The sequence below is a fragment of the Pollachius pollachius genome (assembly GCF_949987615.1).
Source record: "Pollachius pollachius genome assembly, chromosome: 7".
In the NCBI taxonomy this organism is placed as follows: domain Eukaryota; kingdom Metazoa; phylum Chordata; class Actinopteri; order Gadiformes; family Gadidae; genus Pollachius; species Pollachius pollachius.
In genome coordinates this window covers 4,695,638-4,703,137 of record NC_136940.1, presented here as the reverse complement: position 1 = coordinate 4,703,137, position 7,500 = coordinate 4,695,638, and the positions used below count along the sequence as shown (strand labels likewise).

The following is a 7,500-nucleotide window of genomic DNA, read 5'->3' as shown; positions in this document are numbered from 1 at the left end:
AAACACAACAACAACAACAAAGGCAGTAGAGGAATGATGTTTCTAATGATATTTGTAGTATTTCCAATTAATACTGGTGCCATCCACTGAGGCCAGCCTAGGACCACGTGATACAACACTGTCCTTATCTAACGTCCCTCATCTGGGAACACAGCCAGCCACCAGCCCTGTTTAATAACACAGTGTGGAGGGGCCTATCTTAGAGTCTGTCCAAACAGTGCAGCAACAACATATTAGGTCAGGGACACAAACCCACCTCTATACACACAAACACACAACTCTACACACACACACACACGCACGCAGGCACACACACACACACACACACACACACACACACACAAATAAATACATTGACACAAACACAACTACACATTAAATAATGAGGAACAGACACATCACATCTCAGTGATTAAAAATGACTGAATGAATAGAAGATGATCTCCGGCCCATGCACTTCACAAAGGGCAGGAAACCAGAGGCATCTCTCTCAGGCTTCACCCCCCACTACTCTCTCCTCTCCTCTTCTCCTCTGGTCTCTGGCCTGCTCAACACTCTCCCCTCTCCTATCTCCTGATCTGCTCTCAGTTCCTTACCTCTAGCCTCTCCTCTTCCCTCTATCCACTTCTCTCCTCTCCCCTTCCCTCCCCTCCCGACTCCTCTCCTCTCCTACGTTCTCCACCCCTTCCCTCCCCTCTTTTCCTCCACTCTCTCCCTTCCTATTCTCTCCCCTCTGCTTCCTCCCGCTCCTATCCTCTCTTCTCTTCCTCTCATTTCCTCTCCTACCCTGCTCTCCTTTATTCTCCTCTCCTCCCTTCTAATCTTCTCCTCCCCTTCCCCCTCATTTCCTCTCCTACGTTCTCCTCTCCTCCCCTCCCCTCTTCTCCTCCACTCTCTCCCTTCCTATTCTCTCCCCTCTGCTTCCTTCCGCTCCTATCCTCTCTTCTCTTTCTCTCATTTCCTCTCCTACCCTGCTCTCCTTTATTCTCCTCTCCTCCCTTCTAATCTTTTCTTCCCCTTCCCCCTCATTTCCTCTCCTACGTTCTCCTCTCCTCCCCTCCCCTCCCCTCTTCTCCTCCACTCTCTCCCTTCCTATTCTATCACCTCTGCTTCCTTCCGCTCCTATCCTCTCATTTCCTCTCCGCCTCTCCTCCCCTCCTCCTCCTCCTCCTCCTCCCCCCCCCCCTCTGGGCACTCCGGGCTCTCCCTCTGCTCCATCTCCCCTTCCGTCTGGCCAATCAGAGATATGGGTTTGGCCTTGCTCACCGCACTCGAGACAAGATAGCCAATAAGGAGGTCTAATCCTGTTAAGGAGAAGACAGGGGCCCAGTGTCCACAGGGGCCATCGCTGCCAGTTAACAAAGACTAGAGATGGAACTGAGGCAACACAAGGCCCACAGCTGTACTGCACTATACTGTATACTACTGAAGAGTACTGCATAGTACTGTATAGTACTGTACTATGAGGTGTTTTAAATGCAAGTGATCCTGACAGTTGAGTGAAGAACAGTGTGTAGAGATTGAACTCCGACTCCAACTCTAACTCTCCACTCCAATTAAATGTAAAAACTAGGTCATAGTTTGTTTTAGCATGATTTATTAAAATGTTGCCTTTTAGCATTTGGACACACAAAGTCTTTTAGCATTTAGACACGCAACTTAACAGTTAGGCTGACAACAATCAGAGCACATAATCAGTAGGAATTATATTGATTATACGCTTCAGGGAACAGGGAATAGAGAACCCAACTCTGGGGGAAAATATATTTGTATCGTATTATCCAGCAGACATGATTTCAAAGTAAGTGCAACATTCAATTGTCGGCAGTCTTTCCGTTGAATTTCTATATTTCCCGACGTGTTTGCAGTGCCAGTCTGAAACCCACCCAGAGCCCTCATAATGAAAAGCGTGTCACACTCTAATATAACGCTGCCCTCGGCGCGCTCTGAACCGCTGCAGTCAGCAGCAGGATATTGATTTCGCTCATTTTCCTAGTTTTATATCCCTGGCGGCTACCCAGCCTCCGATAAAGAAGAGAAACGGCCTCACAAAACCTCCGGTCCTGATGGGCGTGATGCTGTAGGAGTTTGGGAGAAGGTGAGCTAACTTGTCTAGCATTTAGCTCTGGCTGGGGGGCACTTTTAACTTGATGGTGGTGGTTAGTGATGAAGCATAGTTTTCTATATTTTGGTATCGTGGTTTTGGGGCTAGGTATGACTCGGACAGGACCCGACTACAGGGCCTGGTATGTTAATTAATCAAACTAAAGTGGACTGACTGCTTTGATCTTTGGGGACAAAACAAACAAACAATGACAATCACAAGAAAGTGGATTTCACTTCAGAGTTTGTAAAACATACACGGAGAGTAATGAATAAGGGAAGGCATGTGTGCATATGTTATTGTTTTACTGAAGAGGTTTCAATATAATGTTTTCATCTGCCAGTCACATGTACATGCACAAGTGCACACAAACACAAATACACACACACACACACATCCAATCCCATATACATCGTACCCCCACACACAAGCACACACAAACACATCTAATCTCTCTCACACACACACACACACACACACACACATCCAATCCTACATACACCGTACCCCCCCCCCAAAAAAAAAGCCACACACACACAATCCCACAAACACACACACTAACCCTTTCGCTGGCTCATCGCGGCTGATTGTGCTAATACATCACCAAATTGATTACTCTGGTGAAAAGAGGAAGGGGTCGAAATGTTGTTTTCATTACCCTGATCCACGGCTGTCCCGGCGGATCTCAACGTGCGCCCCTCCGCTCGGAGAGGTGAACACGGGGAGAACAACGGCCCGAAGAGGGCCTGTTAAACCCCAGAATGAAAGGCCAGACAGCGACGCGACGCCCGTGGCTTAAGGACTCACAGAGTACGGTTTCACCCGCCTTATCGCGGGGTGCCAGACTGACAATATGTTAAAAGATTGGACCTGAATATGATATTGAGCGGATTAGATGGGATGATGGAGGAATTCAGTACAGCATATCCTTTAATCTGAACAGAGACTGCGATTGAGGAGAAAGGGAGAGGGATTTCACCGGTTGGGGTGTTGAGTATAAGACTGGAGATTATGGTAATAGAGGAGGCAGACAGAGAGACAGACACGAGAGACAGAGAGAGAGAGAGAGAGAGAGAGAGAGAGAGAGAGAGAGAGAGAGAGAGAGAAAGAGAGAGAGAGAGAGAGAGAAAAGGGAGAGAGAGAAGAGAGAGAGAGAGACAGAGAGAGCACGAGGGGAAGGAAAAGAGGGAGGGAGGACGAGAGAGAAGAGAAGAGAGCGAGATAAGATAGAACTTTATCTCCAGAATTAAAGTATTTGAACAGTTTGCTCAAAAATTACAACATAGGTGTTGCAGCCGGTCATCTGTAGACAGACATGGGGGAAACCATATACAGGCGGACATACAATCTAAAACTATAAAAGGTCTCCTACATTCAGTAGGGCCTGTTATAGTGTTCCTAGGATGGCCACTTCCCACAGGACGGCCCGACCTGCAGAGCCAGGACCAGAGCGTGGGTTTCTCTCCAAAGGTCAGCTGACCTGCTGCATCACCCAGACGAAAACATGGAAAAGCACTCCCTCGCACCCTCTCTGAGAGAGAATGAGAGAGTGTTTAGAGGTCCCTGATGGGGAACCTTTTAATAGCATTTGAGGGGGAGATTGTTAACCTTAAGAGTAAGTTAGGGTAGCATACAGGACGTTTTGAAACTTATTTGTGCTTTGTTACCGGGCTGGATTACATAATCAAATGATTTATGTAATATAATTTACTTCTTTGAAACAAAGTGCCTTGTACCATCTTCTTATGAGGGAATGAAGTTTAACAGGACATAACCTTTATAATTATTTATACAATGGGCTCACTACGTTTAATGACCTCTTTTTAACCGTTTGATATAACCACACACACACACACACGCACGCACGCGCACACACACACACACACACACACACACACACACACACAGACACACACACACACACACACACACACACACAATGGCCTATTTTGAAACACCCACTCTAGCAGGTCTGGCAATGGTTGTGGGAATGCAGTTACGAGCTCTATATTTTAAACTCACAAACCCAGCAATTACTGGGAAGGGCCAGTGGCTTCTGCCCTCGGGCCCCAGACAAAAGGGCCTGAGCAGGCACTGCCCGCCGCTGTGGCCCCAGAGGGGAACATAACCCAACCCCAGTGGTAAAAGGGTTACATCGCAGGTATTATTTGTGCAGAGGTTCCTGCGGGGAGCTCTTCTTGACCTACTTGCCATTGCCCTGGTGAACCATTCATTTCATGTATGTAGCTTAGTTTTAATAATGAATAATGTTGTAGAAGATAGGTTGCTCTTTTGAGACCTTAAGTACATGAACAGTTACTTTTAATGAGCATAAAAACTTCACATTTTCTGTATTGAAGGCGCACCAATGATAATTTCTAAATCTTTAAAAAGTAACAATGTGAATAGATGATTTCGATGAAAATATCAGCAATGCAGTAAAAACACCACTCTGTTATATATGAAGTGTAAGTGTACAGATTTAATGTTAAAGGTTGAACAAATAGTCTGTCTATGTATAATTAGTCTATATATGTCTGTAATATGTATCAACAAAGAAAATATGTGTATAGGTATCTATATATGTATCTATACACATCTCACTCTCCCTTTGTGTACACAGTACACAAAGGGAGACCTCTCTTGAGATTGAGAGAGATGTTTTTTTTTGTGTTTTTTTGTATTTTGTTTAAATGAAAGAGCAAGGAGAAAGAAAAAGGCAGTGAGAGAGATAGAGAGAGAGAGAGAGAGAGAGAGAGAGAGAGAGAGAGAGAGAGAGAGAGAGAGATAAAGGGAAAGAGAGAGAGAGAGAGAGAGAGAGAGAGAGAGAGAGAGAGAGAGAGTGATAAAGGGAAAGAGAGAGAGAGAGAGAGGGGGGAAGGGACTAAATTTGTGCTTTGGTTATTGCTTCACTGAAGGAGTTACAATAGAAAGCGCTCCTCTGCCATTCACACTTCAATTCCCCTGTGAGATCCGGAAGGAGAGGCAGAGCGAGCAGATCAGTGAGTCAGTCATGACCCTCCCCAGCCCAGCAGGTTGTGAACATCATGTTCCCCCACCCCCTGCCCATCCATCCAGACTGGGGTGGCTTGGCCTGGCCACGGGCAGAGAGAGAGGCGGCACATGGGCTGGAGCGGACCCAAGAGGGGGAAGGGGAGAGAGGAGGGCATATCACAACCTGTACCACCTTTGATGGTTGGCTTAAGGGTCAAATACTGAGCAAAGCTTCGGCGTTGTGCACTCTGGTCCCCATTGCCTGTACGGGATATTGTGGTTGCGTGTGTGTGTGTGTGTGTGTGTGTGTGTGTGTGTGTGTTTGTGTGTGTTTGTGCTTGCGTGTGTGTGTGTGTGTGTTTGTGTGGGTTTGGGTGTGTTTGTGCTTGCGTGTGTGTGTGTGTGTGTGTGTGTGTGTGTGTGTGTGTGTGTGTGTGTGTGTGTGTGTGCGTGCGTGCGTGCCTGCGTGCGTGCGTGCGTGCGCAAGTGACATCGGGGACGGGATATGATCTGTGGTCGGTTGTATGAATTCAACCCCTTGGCTCTGCATCACAGCTTGGCGCTGGCACACATACAAGAAACACACACACACACACACACCCACATTTATACACTGTACATGTGACGCATGTTCCTATAGCACTCCCACTTGCTCACGCGCCTTGCCAGTGCCTGCTCGTGCGTTACCATAGAAACACAAGGGCTGCTCTACAGGGGTCGGGTGGAAAGCGTCGGGGTGCAACCGACTTAGGCACACACACACACACACACGTCACTCCTTCAAACCTTCTCCCAGTGCTTCATATGAATCAATTCCTCCCACTATGAGGGGGAACTGACACACAACCACTACCATGTTTACTCCTCTATATGTTATTACTACTATAGTATCTATTGCTGTATTATTTACAACCACAGCATCATGATTAACATTGGATTTTTTTTTTGCAATTAAGTGGCATTATTTAAAAATAATAAGATGGCCTTAGTGTTACTTGACAATAATAACATGGTGTTGTCTGTTAATGAGCTGCACTGCTCCCCACTCAAAGTCTAACATAGTTTTACTCTTATTCGCACAGGCCATTGAAGAACAATGGCCATGAAATAAGCTGCAGTGTGATTCCGCCCCCCTTACCAGCCTAGAGTGATTCATGTGATGGAAAACAGGAGAATCCAGTCTATCGCCTTGATCTTGATTCATCTGTTCGGCTTCAACAAAGCGAGAGAGCATGATGTTATTTGACGTTCAGTACGTGTTTCGAACCAGAATTCACTGGTTTGATATTTGATCTTTTATTAAATGAACGAGTAAGCGCAATGAACGAGATCAGCTTATAATATTATATAATTTGATATTCTATGATGTATGAGAGTCACTCTCTCTCTCAGCGAGCCGCTTCCATCTATGAAAACAAGCATCTCTCCTTGTCAAGTGTCGATATAAAAGACACCGACTCCCAGCATGCTTAGGGGTTGGGTCCCTGACATCTGACCCCTGACCTTTCCTCGACTTGGGCAGAAAAGACAATGAACCAATAAAGATCAATACACTCACAAACAAAGATTTGAATCTCTACATCAATGTCTGACTTTGTCATGAGATTATAGCTTTGATCACATGTTCAATGTGTTTGGCTTCCATTTGCCATTCATAAGATGACACTTGTGTTATAACTAATAATAACTTTTACACAGTGTCTAAACCAGCACATTGGAGGTGGGAGGAATGGGTGGCAGGTTGCTGTGGCGGCCCATTCAGTCGATATTGACACCAAGTTGAAGCAGTTTGTTCCCTTTCAGCAAATGAAAAAGGGACATGGCAGGAAACCGAATACCTCCAGCCAAAATCAATGCTTTTAGCCTGATAGTAAACTGACCTATTACTGGAAAGTTTAACTAAACGGCCATCAGTGCATTACTTTCCAAAGATGTAGTTATCAAATAATGTACGTTTAAATGTATGTGAGAAAATATAAGCAGACTTCGTGTCTTTTCTTATTACAAATCCAAAGATGTTCGCTCTTCGCTTAAATAACAGCTTTACCAAGGGTGCACCTGGAGCAGAAAGAGTTTAAGAAGAACCGGCTGCTGAGCATGTAATTATCCACCAGGCTTTTCCTCAGTGGGAAGCTCTTTGATTGGCTGTTTTGTACTGTTCCTGCTGAACTACGGCTGAATGGCAAATCAGTTAAAAATGGAGGCCACTTGGCCCGTTTACCACGGAGAAAACCACAGTGGATCAACAGCTGTCTCCTTTCATTCATTTTTTTGTAATTTTTTGTAGTTGGTAGTAGTTTATGACACTGGGCTGTCAGGAGCTGGGTTTTAAACCCTTAACATGACCGAAGGGTTGCAGATGGTGTGGACACCAATGGCAGTTCAACTGTTCACCGTCACAC

The 7,500-nt window shown here is 45.7% G+C and overlaps 1 protein-coding gene across 1 annotated transcript in view; it reads right to left on the bottom strand.

Moving 5' to 3' along the window:
- Nucleotides 1-7,500, bottom strand: part of camsap2a (calmodulin regulated spectrin-associated protein family, member 2a) — a gene marked incomplete at both ends in the record, with an annotated part of 38,973 nt that overhangs the window by 22,584 nt on the left and 8,889 nt on the right. The window lies entirely within an intron of this gene.